Consider the following 15,917-nt stretch of genomic DNA (forward strand, 5'->3'; position numbering starts at 1 on the left):
CTGAATTAAAAAAAAAAAAAAAAAACACACACACAACACACACATAAAATAACGATTTGGATGCATGCTGTATTGTTGGCAATTATCACGTGACTCGGATGACATTATTCGCTATGTTGGGACACTGCTCCTTAATTTACGAATATGTAACATTTGTGAAATAATAGGAGTTTTAATATGTGAAAATGTCACTTTTTGTGTCTGAAATGATTTACTAGTACTATGGTGAAGTCTGTTTTCAAAGTGATATTTATTCAATGTACTATAAAAACAGAAATACTGTTGTTTACTGCTAATGATTGACAAATTGCCCTACACGTACATTGATATAAATGTTTATGTAAATATGATTTATAGAGATAATTATTACATCGATGTAGGGCAATTTGTCAATCACTTGCGCATTAAAAAACATCTCGACGGAAGAATTTCATGAATTTGAAGAAATACTGTTATACCAGTACTGAAATGAATGGAATATATAACCTTGTAACGAAAGCAGCAGATAAAGCAATAGTAAATTACATTGTGATCGAAGTACATCTATGTAGCAACCTAACTTTATATCACTTTATCATTGAATTGTCATATACACTGCACCTTGCTACTAACAATGAATACTATTGGCCCTGAAATTAACTTTATACATTAGCACATGTATGTTCTTTCTTTCTTTTACGCCCAAGTACCAGGTATTACTTCTCTGGCAGGATAGACCAGTAAACTCTGTGGTATTGAATTGCATGCATACTTGTGCAGGATGGATACTGCAAGTAGTAGTAGGGCCTGGTAGGGGAAAATATGACCAGGTAAGCTCTGAGATTGTAATGTAGTACTAGTTTTGGAACTACATTGCATTATAAAGATCAAAAGTGGGATTTTTTTTTTTGGTAACACCTATAACTTTCGACAAAGCTTAACATTGCTAATATTTCACATTTTTTCTTACCTGCGCCTAAAATTGTATTATGATGGCCTGCTATTATGTAGGCCCACGGTAAGACAGCAAACTTGAATTTGTTGAGCTTCTTGGCTATTTCATTCTTTTCAATTTCAGATCATTATATTTTGTTCAGTTTGTAATTGTATAGGTTCATAGGTTGACACACATTCTCATTGACCTGTATGCTGTTTCTTTTTATCGCCCTCATTCCTTTCCCATTCATGTGTTCATCCCTTTCACACCACACCTACTCTTTTGTTTAACATTCCATATTAAGTTCGATAGTCCGAACTTAACTTCCCTTGTCCAGTCGGCCACTACATTGGGATGTTCGACAGTGACATAGAAAAAGAAGAAATAAGTTCTCACCTCGGCTTGTTGACACCTTCGTCCAGTTTATTTTCATTTGTAGTCATAGTGAGTTGGGTTTTTACATTGTAGTTGGTCTCTTCCATTCCTGTTGCTCTCAATTTCAATTTCAATTTACATGTATTTTCATATTTCTCATGAAAATAGTACAGACAAAATAAAAATGTACAGCAGTCTGTCTCAGCATGAAGTCAAAGGTGAGTTTAGAATTGGGCTATGGTACTAGAAATATGATGGGGCCTATACATACCAGCAAGTTTGTTCAGCTGCAACTTATACATGGAGAATAAGCTCATCAGGAGTCACATTCCAGCAGGGCTCCTACTGAGAACCAGACTGTGTGACCATGGTAACCGGCAAGCTGCCACGTACAAGAATTCTGAAATCAGGTACAATAATGAAGGACTTGTGGAATGTAACAGGCTGGCTGATCAATACCTGCATTCCTGGTTAGGATCCCTCCGGAGTAGAAGAATAGACAAGGAAAAAAAGCAACAAGTAAACTACCAGGTACCCGGTATGCACTTGCGTGCCGTAGCTGCTAATAAGATGTTGCTTTAAGGCTGCGTTCACATAGAAGTATACTATTCAGGTATTTGGGCTCGTTTTTCGAGGGCACGCGAATAGCTCGAATCGAACGATGGATTTCCTCACACCGGTTCACATAGGAGGGCACTATTCGAAAGTACCGAATAGCTGCGAAAAGTATAGCAAAGTGGGAATCGAGCTTGTTCGATTTTCTTGCAGCGTATACCGTCTCTCGTTTATGAAATAATGACACTTTTGGTCTGGATTTGCCCTTTAGCAAAAATAAGCATGTAGACTGACATTCTGATGCAGTTTAGAAATTGTTAATAAGATTTGCTGGGATGTAGGAGGAAGAAATCCTCACTGCATGGGATGGTGAGTTGACGGTGCGGGTGATGGTGTACTCGGTGCCCGAATAGCGAATAGCGAATAGCGAATACTTCTATGTGAACGCAGCCTAAGGCTGCGTTCACATAGAAGTATTTGGTATATGGTATTCGCTATTCGCTATTCGCTATGCGCCGTCAAGTCGACCCAGTACACCATCACCTGCACCATCCGGATTTCTTCCTCGTACACAACCACCCCAGCAATCTTATTAAAAATTTCTAAACTGCATCAGAATGTCAGTCTACATGCTTATTTTTGCTAAAGGGCAAATTGAGACCAAAATCGTCATTTCATAAACGAGAAATGGTATACGCTGTTCGAAAATCGAACAAGCACGATTCCCACTATACTATTCTATGCTATTCGGCATTTTCGAATAGTGCCCTCTTATGTGAACCGGTGTTGGGAAATCCTGTCGTTCGATTCAAGCTATATTTGTGTGCCCTCGAAAACGAGCACCGTATACCTGAATAGTATACTCCTATGTGAACGCAGCCTAAGACTGTAAGAGTATGTTTGAAAGAAGGTGGTGTGGTGCAGCATATTGGGAAGTTCATTCCAATAACTAGGCCCATGGTGAACATAATACACAATGGATTTTTTGTTTTGTTTTGTTTTATTGTTTTTGCGTAAATTGTTTCGGGTACATGGAAGCTGATATGCATCCTTCTGACATGTTGGATATTGGTCCTATTAGTTAATTTAGATATGTTAAGTTTATGAAATTATGTTTATGACTTGAAGCATGCAGGACTAATGTTTACATAGCTATCCATGTGCAAATTCATAGAGCAAAAATCAACAAAACACTGATGTGTACCCGGTACCTCCAACTTCATAATAAATGGGATCTGGCTTCTACACTGTGTAGCTATGGAGTAAGTTCCTGTTGGTTTGTGGGGCTTTCTCTGGTGTGCTTTGGATATCCTTTCAGTCCCTTATATGTTTTGCAAAGTCTCCATGGCCATGCCTCGATCTTGTAAGCTGCTCTTTTTTTTTAAATCTTTACTGTAATTCTTATTTTGACTATTTGTAATCATTTTGATTTATGGTTATTTGTCTTATACTGTATTGCAATCAGTGGAAAACCGATAAATACAAAAAAGATCAATAAAACACCTAACAATAATGTCAGAGCATTAATGTGACCAGAAACTAATTTTTTTTGTAGCTTTGGTTTGTTGTTGTTGTTTTGTGTAGCTTTCCATATTTGTAGTTTACTTTTCAGACATACCCCTAATGAATTATCCACATTTAGTTTTCCACACAACCTAATTCTCTCCACTCACCTCCACACCTACGTCCTCAAACTCTTTTGATCTGTTTCCATTCATGTTCAACTTCACCTTGTGATCACCTGTAGGCCCTACCTTTATTTTCCATCGGTTCCTTCGGTCCTCGGGTGAAACTACTTTCCTCCTTTCGTTTTTGGTTGATTTGTCTATCTTATGATTTTAATATGTAAATTAACTACCCTGGAAAAAGTAAGTGGGTAGAATTAAGAAAGAGTCTACCACAGGAACTGACCGAGAACAGATCTGCTTTCTTCAGCCCCTACAGCTATAGTGAATATTCAGTTTTGAGAGGACATTGTCTAGTTTTGCGGAGTGACTGAGCATAATGTTGGACACCGAAATGAGTGTTACAATAATGCAACATTTCATGAAGTGTATCTGGATTGACATATGTACAATAATCTCATTTCCTGTGATGCACCTCACCTGGGGCAGAGTTCACCAATTGGCAACTATCTGGTAAACTACATGTACAGTTAAACTCGCCTAAGTCGACATCGCATATGTCGAATAATCGCGCAAGTCGATGATTTTAAAAAGTCCCGATTTTTCCCCATTGACTTACGTGTAATAATTCACTCACAAGTCGAATTTTGTAAGTCGAATACTCGCCTAAGTCGATGAAATTCCAAGAACACTTTCACTGAAAAACCATTAAATTCACTGTGCCTAAGTCGAATAAGATTTTATTGTGCAATAAATCACTGTCAAAATCACGAGACACCAGTTATTGTTTACATAAGAACTAGCCCGACCAGACAGGTGACAAAAAAATGATCTAAAGTATCAAAATTCAAACCTTCGTGTTTGGAGGTCCTCTGGTACAGCCCTGTCGCGCTAGCGCTACGTACATACAGAGACTGGGCTGTGTATAGTCTGTGTATGTTTGCAGTCTGCGCTGTGCAGTGTATGGATGAAGCTGCTGAGTTTTCAAAGCGGAAAGTAGGGGGAAAGTTACGGGCATGGGTAAATCAGAAGTACACCTCTACACGCATTTCAAGCCACGGTATGATAAACTGGAATCAATCACTGCTCAAATATCGTTCATTTTCACTTCCCCAAGGTTTAACAAGGGTGTAAAGTAATCGGACCTGTGCCAATGCTAATGCACTGTCCATGTAAAGTTAGCCGCGGGCCTGCCGGGCGACCCGTGCAGCGGCACACCTCTCCAGCTCTCGGCTCCAGAGTAGACAACATACATGTTACATTTAACATAATGTACGTGTGGTGTGACTGTTGTTAAGTCGATTTTTTTCGACTTACGCACAAGTCGAAACTCGCCTAAGTCGATGTGTTTTGCTCAGTCCCGAGATGATCGACTTATGCGAGTTTAACTGTATGTTTTACAGGTAGGTCAAGAGGTGAAAATCTAGAAGAAAGCAAACTATCGACTGAAGTAGACCTCTTTTCATAACTGAAGTAGGACTGAAGTCAGTGTCGTAATGGTTCCCTGACATTTGCTCCTGCAACAATTGTTCACTTGAAATTCTGCATGCTAAACCAAACAAAAATTCTACGAAGGAGCATTACTCTAACCCTACTCCTATCACAATCCTAACCTTGATCCCAAGTCCTTGGAGAAAATGATACACCAGAGCAATTGTTACAAGGTCACAGGAACAAATGTTGTATTACCGTTATAACACACTATAAAATGTGGTGGAATTGAATTCACATTTTATGAATGCACACTATTCACTGATGATGAAGTGTGATGACTCTAAAAAAAAATGTTTTTGTCACATATGTTTTTTAATCCATAGTACAGCGCTACTTGATACTTTCTTTTTTATTAAAGATATCAAATTTGTCTACATTGAACATCAGTGTAGATATGCACACACTAGTTCTATGTAAATATGAATTCGGAAAAAAAAAATACTGGTGTGCAATTCACATGAAGTATGCAGTGTTTCAAATCAAATCTCATTTGACACTTGACAAACACATTGATCACGCATAAGAAAAGAATGGGTTGATGGAAGAGTGAAAGAGAGATGGGGAAAGGAAGCGGAAATATTGGCAGTAGGCGATCTATAGAGCCAGACAAAGAATCATTAAAAAATACAGAACTTTACAATGCAGTTGTGGAAAGAAAGCTTTGTACACAGATGATACTTGGTAATGTGATAATTAAAAATGAAAGTATTATTTCAAGTCAAATGAGAATGTTCTGTTATTCAAGAAAAAAAAAAAATGGAGAGGAAATAATAAAGTAATAGATGTTAAAATGACAAAACAAAACAAAACAAAACAAAACATACTTTACATGCTCACATTAATATTATTCAACATTTGCTGTGATCTTGCAGTCTTGGAAAGAGCAGTACCGGAACATTGTAATCAAGGGCAGGCAGGGCAACAGTCGAAAGGATGCAATGGCCACAAAACAACAGATTCTTTTGTGAAGGAAGATGAGAGCTTATATGCGTGACCTTACGGATGCCTACCAGTGCATGTTGTAATGTTTCTTTTGTGACCCTGCATGACTGCACATTATGTAACACTTTGAGTACTGTGCTTGAGAAGGAAGACCATTTGAGAAGCTATTCATCTTTGCTGCTTGTTTAAAAAAAAAAAATAAAATAAAAAAATGTGCATGAATTCAACAGTATGAGTGCAGGACAAGCAAGGATTTGAGAATTTTATAATCAGCCTTGTTTTGTACAAATAAATAAAAATGTAAAAGATTAACACATATAATACGGATAAGGCATGGAAAAGATTAAGATATGTTTAAGTCCAAGTTTGGTTCAATAGATCATCACAGCTACATAACATAGATACAGTAGAGGGAGAGAGAGAGATTTACATATAAAAAGGAAATTACAAAAAAGAAAAAGAACTTGACGGTTGGCCATTATCGTGCAGGTACAGGTGGCAGAGGATTTTTCTCTTGAATTAGGGTATAACCCATGGCAAAAATGGCAATGTCATCAAAACAAAAACATGATTCCTTTTTATTTTTGAAAGTACACACAAAAGGTAGGCCCTACAATCATAAACAAGGCCAATCTAGCTAGCACTACATTTCATTACCGGTTTCATGATATCAACCATTCAACCAAACCATCCATATCTACAGGTCAAATAACTTTATCAAACAATTTATTAATTTCCACGGTAATGCCCATAAACAGACTCACCCCTTGACTTTTGCTTGTTTGTTTTTATTAAGAAAAAAGGTAACAAATTGGACAGAAATAACTTTTGAGTAGAACGCAGATCTATACATAAAATCAGCAACAACAACAGCAACAACAAAACATTTAACAGTTAAAATCAAATGCATATAATGACCTTCATGTAGTTCACATCGAATGATCTGCTACATAATTTGATTTCTTCTCTACTGGGGATACGGGTACGGAGTGGCTGGCTGCTCCCTCTGTGCAGTTCGCGCGGGTGCCCCGCGCCGCCCCGTGCCTCGCCGAGAGTGGGCATGGGCATGGCGCTGCTCAGCTCTGCCACAGTGATGCGTGAGCGAGCTGCTGGTGGCGAGAGACCGTTGCGGATATACGGCAAAGATGAAATCATGCGAACAAATATCCAACATTTCACCAAACATGTGCAAAATTAAATTCCTTCGAAGATGAAATTAGTTGAAGGAACCCTGAATACACCTTCATACATGATAAAATTGATATTTTTACGGAGATTTACTGACAAAACAACAGCTAAAACTTAGCTGGGCCGAGTTAGCCCACCGCGCGAAATGAACGTGAACCTATGGGGATCGCGAACCGCGATAAAAACGTCTGAAATTTCATTTTTACGTCGTTGTATCCCCCAAAAGTTGGCAAATATTCTCTACAGAAACCACTGAGCACAATTCCATGAAAATTACGGTTAGAAAAGACGTCATAAAGACGAAATAAACTCAAAGACAGACGAGCGCTCACGATCACTATCGATACCAACGAGTGGGACAACTCGGCCCACCCTCGACGGGTGGGACGAGATGTCCCGTGGGCCGAGTTAGCCCGACCCTAACCGCAGCAGCGACCCCATACGGACAAATACGTACCGCACAGCGCCCCGCGACGGGGTTAGCCCGACCCCTAATGGATATACACGTTCAAAATAGCAGCAAAGCTCTCCACTAGGGCAGGACTCCTAAAAATTGTGGAAAATTTTGCAGTTTCCAGATAAATTGGTGAGAAGAACCAAGGCAATATTTCATTTTTTATTGTCATTCTGTTTATGATAGAAATTTAGCCATGCTTTATTTGTGAAGTCGCCTTATGTGGCAATAGGGAGTTATTCGTGATTTAAACTTCAACTAAACTGCGGGGTAGCCGCCAGGACCGCGCCTTGCGGCGCGGTCTCCGGGGCTAGGTGCTCAGCAACTCCTCCTTGAAAAGGTTTGCAAAGGTGGTGTTGACTAACTAGTTCCTCTGGCATAACCTGTGATGAAGTGTTCCATAACCTGTGATGAAGTGAATGAAAGCATCTCTGTACTCTGGCAATCTGCTCTGCTCAGAGCCTCAGCCTCTCTGGGAAGAATGAGACTTTCAACTTTGATTCCCAGATACTTTCTACTGTCAAGAATCAAGACTGTTTACTTTGGGCCTAAACTAACTCTAACATTGTTACCGGTAGATGGTCGTCACATATTTTCCCCACTTCATCTGACATCATGTGGAAAACATTCAAAGCACTGTTACAGTATTAACATGGTTACTAATGAAACACCGTAAACACTAATGCACTAAATCACTAATGCACAGCACTACACATCACCCATGATTGTCAATGTTAGCAACACACGACAGCTCAGTAGTAGTACCATCCGAACAAGTTGCTGGCGATTCCTACCCGGACCCAACTCTATGGGAACTCATTCTTTCCGCGCACAATAATTGCTTGGAATGGGCTTCCTAAAAACGCCCTTGAAGCCACTTCATTGGAGGCCTTCAAGGGAGCTCTTCCACTCGGCATCTAACCAACAGTTAGACCGAGGAACTTGATTTTTTACTCGCACCATAGGTCCTATATAGCATAGATATCTAACGTTACATGTCTTAGGCCTACATGTCTTTATAATGCACTAACAATGAACAAGTTCGAACAAGCATGCACTGCAAATGAGCACCTAAGTTCAATTCCTTAGCACTAACATGTTACATCCTGACTTATGGATCCTGCCGAGTATCTTCGTAGAAATAGAAGTAAAAGTATAATAGATGATCTATAATCTAGATCTGGTTCAGATCTTGTTCTCGACGAACGTCCCCTTCTTAACAATGTGCAGTGTGTCGCTTACGTACACATCGCCACAGTACAGCCGTCGCTCTCCGCACACAGTCGATCAACGAGAACTGCTCGGCTTCGTCGTCGAAGTCAGACCTGCGAAGCAAGTGTTCGCAAAGCCGTATCTTACGCTTCATTTCAGAGTCCTTCTTGTGGGAGTTAATTGCCACAACAGAGTATACGGCAGAATGTACATGGGAAACAATAAAATATTGGGCATAAGTCATTTACTCACCTTCTGATGGCGTTCGAGAATTCATGTAGTCAAGCGTTGTACCCAGAAAAAATTATTAGTTCTCAAAAGTTTAGTCCATAAATCTTCACGTATCGGAGTTCTTCCATCTACGAGTCTTCATTAGAATCGTGTAGTATGGACGTACATTAGAGACGTACGTACGTACGTGTGGACAAGATGGCTACCATTGAAAATGATATTATTTCGCCTCTAACTGAGAGAAAATTCTTCCCTCTATCTCTCGTTTGGTACACAAAATGCAAACCGTCTTATTTCATGATACTTACGTTGTCATAATAAACAATAGACACACCTAAGTTGCCATCTTTATCAGATTCAATTATGAACTATTTTCTTCTTCGCCCATTCACAACGAACTCTGGGTGTAACAGGTCCAAACAAATCGAGGGCATCGCTAAGTCATCTAACTGTGTTGTGATTGGACAATGGTTGCTGTGTGATAAATGGCCAGCCTCCTTTGTATTGTGTCCCAAGCTACGCCGATGTGGATCCATTTGGCTCGTCCCTCAATGACAAAAGATCGTGGTTTGTAAGTTGATGAGATTAGTGACTGAAAGATTGTATGCTTGATTGCTTTCCATCCTGAATGTCCATTGTACTTCTGGTAAGTGGTAACACAGCGGGGCAATGAAATGATTTTCATGAGCCAAAATTCAAACCGACAATGATATGCATAATGTACCTGCAATAAACTTGTTCGCGTTTAGATCCTGCACAAAATACAATTAATCAGGATAATAAGCCTATGTAAATACTTAGTTACGAGAGGGGGTGCATAGACCCATACTTGAGATTTTGTTCGATGAAGGTCAGAAACAAATTTCGTTTGAAAAAAAAAAGAAAAAAAAATCTGCAACAGTTTTGAACGGTTGTAAAAAGGTATGTTATACATTACAGAATTATTCTCTTCGTATCCGTGGGCTTTGAAAACTACGTATGCGTTTTCAAAAAGGTTCTTTCTTTTCTTTTTTTCTTTTTAAAAGTCACTCATATAATTCCCTCACATCCGTCATAGTCTTTGCTTACAATGATTCCTCTTACTCTTCACCAGACCTGCTCCTCTTCTCTCTCTCTCTCTCTTTTCTTCCTAAATACCGTTACGGTCGTATTTTTTTCTTCTTTATCAAGGGATGGTATACAGTTACTGTTTAAATGGGGCTTATGGTTTGCGATGTTTGTTTGTTTTTTTTTTTTTCTTTACGATGACTCTGAGATAATGAGAATTTTTCTTATATGTGACCGTGCTTCACACAAAAAAAAAGTCGCACCCCTTTATTTTACGTGAGGACTCAAGAAAGGTGAAATAGGTGAACCGAGTAAATTTTGAGTTTTGGGCCATGAAAGAGCTATTCTTCTTCTACCTTTTTCTTGAGTTTGGGATCATACATTGAATGGGAAAGTTGTTTTCAGCAGTTTTTCTACAACCCCCCTTTTGGTAGAGTATTGTGATCTGGTTTTTTTTTTTGGTTTTTTTTTTTGTTTGTTTTTTATAGAGAACCCTTTCATTTTTTTTTTGAAAATCCTTTGCACTCTCTTCAGTTTCAACTTTAGTAACTTTTGGATTGATAGTGCTACTGCTCTGAAATTTGACAGTTATCATTGTCAGAATGTGGTGATAGACCATGCTTAATTTCAGCTTAATCTGATAATCCCTTGATTGTTGATGCTGCAGTATAGTTAACAATCATGTTTTTGTCCGATTCATGGCACAGGTTGCATGGCTTAGTAGAGATTAAGCACTTGAATAGACCCCGTACTTCAGAGCCTAGTACCTCCTTGACCTATATACCCCTCTTTTATTCTATTTTCGAAGGGCTAAGCGTTTAGTATCTGTACTTCAATTTCAGTTGCCTTGCACTTGCCTATAAACTCAAACATACACTGGGTGGACTGGTAGTGATAGAAAAACGATATGAATATCAGAGAAAAAGAAAATAATAATTTCCTTTTTTTTTTGACATAATTATAAAATAGGCGTATGTTTAAAATGTCCATTGGAACATAAAAACAAAATAAAGACTCAAACAGTTATAGGGCGCCTGCAGTGCCCACAGTTCCTTAAACAGAATGGATTATTTACAAGTTTGTATCAACTGGTATCATGACATCATCATCATCATCATCTTTCTCCTGCATGACTCCGATTCTCATGAAATGAGAGAGATCGTGTAGTGTCAGTAATAGCTTGTACTCACAGAAGGCCTGATGCGTAGGCTTATGAGTCGCATCCTTCAAAATCTGCCAAGGAGGTTGATTTGTTGTTTGTCTGTTTGTTTGTCTGCAAAGTGACTCAAAAATCTATGAACTGATTCAGATGAAATTTCGGGGAAAAATGTGATTGCACGAGGAACCATTTTCTTAATTTTGGTAGTTATCCGGACCATCGTCTGAATCCATTTTCTTTTTCGTTTCTCTTCTTTTCAGGACTTTTGTATGAATTTTACCATGAACACAACGTCTATTCTATACGGCTCTCTCTCTCTATCTCTCTCTCTCTCTCTCTCTCTCTCTCTCTCTCTCTCTCTCTCTCTCGCGGGGGGGGGGGGGGGGGAATCATGACCGCAAGAATACTGATGGCGCGCTTGTAGAGACCCTCACAACCATTGCGCTGTTGGCCAGAGACAGTGCGCTGTACCCTTTCGAGATAAGCCAAGTAAACAAAATGGCTACCCCAGCCACAGAAATTATCAGTTTCAGACACGCATTTCTAAAAAAATTTTGCAAACAGCTGGAAAAACAGTGATTTTGAATTTTTGTTCATAGAATGGAATTGGCAATTTGAGGGATAAACGTTTCTCAGGTGGTAGATAGTAATAATTTTCAATTTCAATTTCAATTTCAATTTCAATTTATTTTCATATTTCTCGATGAAAGAATACATCAAATATAACAAAATTAATTGAAATACATAATATCCAGCTGGAAACATACATAGAATATTGCAAATATATAAAACATATAGTGGTCGATCTATGAAGTTTGGAATCTGTGAATGAATGCTAAAGAAATATGAAGGAACCTACTTAAAAGCGAGCTTGTTGAGCGTAGGTCCCAGTTAAATACGAGTTAAAGATTAAGATGGGGAGCACGGGTACAACAATGACCGAAACATACAGAAAAACAAAAAATAAAAAAGTACAATTATACAGTTATATAGCAAATTCTTCTCTAATGCAGGTTTGGGGTCGGTTAAGCCACATGCTGTATAGGCGGATGAACCATTGCCGTTCTGGCAATAATAACAATATGACTCAATACCAGTATGTGATACGGTTTAAACAGTATTAGAAATTTATACATTGCGTGTACTAAGAAGGGAACATATTATCATAATATGCACCTGCAAATCCAAAAGAAAAAAAAAGACATTCAACAACCAGTTATACAGTGCAGTGAGAATTAAAATACCAGCTGTTACCTCGCCCCAACTGAAAGAAGGAAGAATATACAATAGGTCATAAACACAGTGACAGAATTTGAGGGCGCAAATGTGGTAGCTCTGGAGTACAGTACAGCGGGATAGTCCTGTACAACATAAAACAGATTTCATGAGCTGAATTAATGTAATTATTCAATAAATACTGTCTTAATTTGCATTTAAAGGTTGATAGTGATAAACAACCTGTGAGTTCAGAGGGGAGATCGTTCCAGTATTTCGGTCCCGCATAATTGTTTTCATCGCGAACATTGTGCGAGTCCGTGGAAGGTGATAAGCGTAGGATGGCGGATGGGATAATTGTGAACTGAGAAGTTTCTTTTGAACATGTGAAGAAAAATATCAGGAAGATCATTCGTGGAGTATTTATACATGAAAATGAGTCAGTCAATTTCAAAATTTTATTCTTGTGAAAAAATTCATTTGTATGAGATAAATATCCGGCGTTATTCATAATTCTGATGGCGCGTTTAATAATAGTAGTAATAATGATGATAATATGATATAATATAATATAATAGTAATGATAGTAATAATGATAATAATAATATATTTATATAGCGCATGTTCCATAAACATACATGTTCGAATGCATTTTACCAGTGGATTATTGATATTAACGGAACAAGTGAGTTTTTAAATGTTTTTTTGAAGGTAATGAGAGATTGCTGGTTGCGGAGAGATTTGGGTAGTTGATAGTATATTGTATTCATATATTAAGCAAACTAGTATACTGGAAGAGTATTAGTTACCCTTTTCTTTTTCTTGAGCATGTTGAGAGGCAAGTTAAACACTAGTGACTTCAAGGTTTCGAGGGTTAGGAACACTCCGGTTCCCAAGCATAATTCACCGATCTTGACTGCCCAGCCACAGAAATTGTCAGTTTCAGACACGCATTTTCTATATCTTTTTTTATTTATTTATTTATTTATTTATTTATTTATTTATTTATTTATTTATTTATTTATTTATTTACTTTTGCAAACGAGCTGGAAAAAGTGATTTGAAATCTTTGTTCATAGAATGGAATTAGCAACTTGAGGGATAAACGTTTCTCAGGTGGTAAATAGTATCTTTCATAGTTTTGCAAATTAGGACTGAATAATGCAGAGAGAGATATATATTAACACTGGTATGGAAGAGTCATTTTTGCATGTTTTTTTTTTTTTTTTTTTCTGGAGAGGGAAATGATAAAAACACCAGATATGTAGACTTTAAGGTTTTGAAGTTTCGATAAAAACCAGAGTTCCTTCTCAGTGGTATCAAAATAAATGCAAATATTGTAATTGGTATGCAAATCTTATGTACTCTTCATGAGTTTTATGTGCATGCAGTTCATTCAATAGCGTTATTATATAAGCGAATGAACTTTAACATCTAATTTGCATATTACATATAGTTGTAATATTGCCATGAATATTGTTAATTCAAATTTTGTTACTTATGAAGATGCACATAATCAGGTGGTTGTGATGCAGGTCGCATAAAAGAAAGACCTTCGTTCATAGTCCATGTGTGTAGTTGGTCCATGGTGCAGCCAATAACTGGGCGCAACTGGCCCAGGGGTTCTCTGAACGTTTTTCAAACTATATCTGTATAGACCTTCAATCACTGCGCCAGGGTGTATCACTGTTGTAAGTTTATGATTGTGAGTTGTCGCCCTCTCGTGCCAAGTGTTGGCCAGCGCTTTTGCCATCGTGGCCAAATAAAAGCCACGGACTTCCCTCTCATCTCTGTCTGTGATCGTCTGGTTTATTCTTCGTAATGGCGCTGGTGCATGATGTCAATGGCAGGATGATGAGTTTCAGCACTGGCATTTTGAGCCAGCCAAGTTTGGGATGACGTGTATGGGGCGCCAAGTGTTCGCTTGAAAATTCCGTCCAAATAGACACGAAATTACCTTAAAACTACAGAAATCATACACTGAAATCCATTTCGTTACAAAATGAAATTGTACAGACAATTTCGTAACAAAACAATTTCATTTTGTAACGAAATCTGGTTTGATTACAAAATTAGGAAGACAGTTATCCATTTTGTTACAAAATGAAACAACAAATTTTATTTTGTAAACAAAATCTCATTTTGTTACAAAAAAGACTTGTGCTTTTTCATTTTGTGACAGAATGACATGGCAAATATAATTTCGTAACAGAATCTTATTTTGTTCCAAAAAAAAAAAAAAATCATTTCGTGTACGGAATTGAACTACAAAACAATTTCGTACACGGAATGGTTTTACAAACTGCATTTCGTGTAGAGGGTCTAACAGAACTGAACTACACTCCCTTTTGTGTACGGAATTGAACAACAAAAGTAATTTCCCTGTAAGGTACCATACGAAATGGATTGCGTCGCAGACGAAATGGATTTCGTTGCACACGGAATGCATTTCGTACCATATCAAATGGATTTCGTACCATGCGAAACAGATTTTGTTGTACACAGAAAGGATTTCGTGTACGGAATGGCATTCTGTCAGTGCACACGGAATGCATTTCGTACCATATTAAATGGATTTCGTACCATGCGAAACAGATTTCGTGGTACACAGAAAGGATTTCGTGTACGGAATGGCATTCTGTCAGTGCACACGGAATGCATTTCGTACCATATATCAAATGGATTTCGTACCATACGGAATGGCATTCTGTCAGTGCGCACGGAATGCATTTCGTACCATATCAAATGGATTTCGTACCATGCGAAACAGATTTCGTGGTACACAGAAAGCCGGGATTTCGTGTACGGAATGGCATTCTGTCAGTCTCTGCCGAGTAAGGGATATAAGAAGGACGCTGATTGGCCGCCTTGTTGATCCGAGCAAGCTCCGCCCTATATTTTGCATATACCGGTACTTGAAATACGAAGCTTTCTAAGGGCCATTTTTGACAACCATAAAAAAGAAATACTACGTACGTGCGTAATAATACTGCGTACGTACGCAGTATTATTGCGTACGTACACAGTATTATTACGTACGTACGTATTATTATTACGTACTTACGTAGTATTTATTGCGTACGTACGCAGTATTATTACGTACGTACGCAGTATTTATTACGTACGTACGTATTGTTCATTACGTACGTACGTATTGTTTATTACGTACGTACGCAGTATTTGAGTAATGGCGGCAGACAGGGCAGAGAGAGAGAGAGACAGACTCGTACGTTTGTACTTCGATATAGGTTTCAGCCAAATTATACAGTGAAACCCCGTTATGCGAGGTCCGTGGGACCGGCGATACCTCGTTATAACCGGTACCTCGTTATAACCGTACGCATAAAAAACAAAGGAAAACATAAGCACGACGTCATACCCGTCCACCAAACTCAAGAACATCCTTTGCGTTGTTATTACACAATTATGGATCGTTATTATTGAGACAATAAAGGGAAATGTTTGTGAATTGATACATAAAAAAGACGGAACAGTAAGTGTTGA

General features: G+C 38.2%; 1 protein-coding gene across 1 annotated transcript in view; it reads right to left on the minus strand.

The window, feature by feature from the left end:
- LOC140230537 (tubulin polyglutamylase ttll6-like) overlaps positions 1-6,914 on the minus strand; it is a 57,810-nt gene extending 50,896 nt beyond the window's left edge. The window contains exon 1 of the mRNA XM_072310681.1: positions 6,826-6,914. The gene's annotated coding sequence lies outside the window, so the exon portion shown is untranslated. The remainder of the gene's footprint in view (positions 1-6,825) is intronic.
- Positions 6,915-15,917: the final 9,003 nt, after the last annotated feature.

Source organism: Diadema setosum, chromosome 7, assembly GCF_964275005.1.
Source record: "Diadema setosum chromosome 7, eeDiaSeto1, whole genome shotgun sequence".
Lineage (NCBI taxonomy): Eukaryota > Metazoa > Echinodermata > Echinoidea > Diadematoida > Diadematidae > Diadema > Diadema setosum.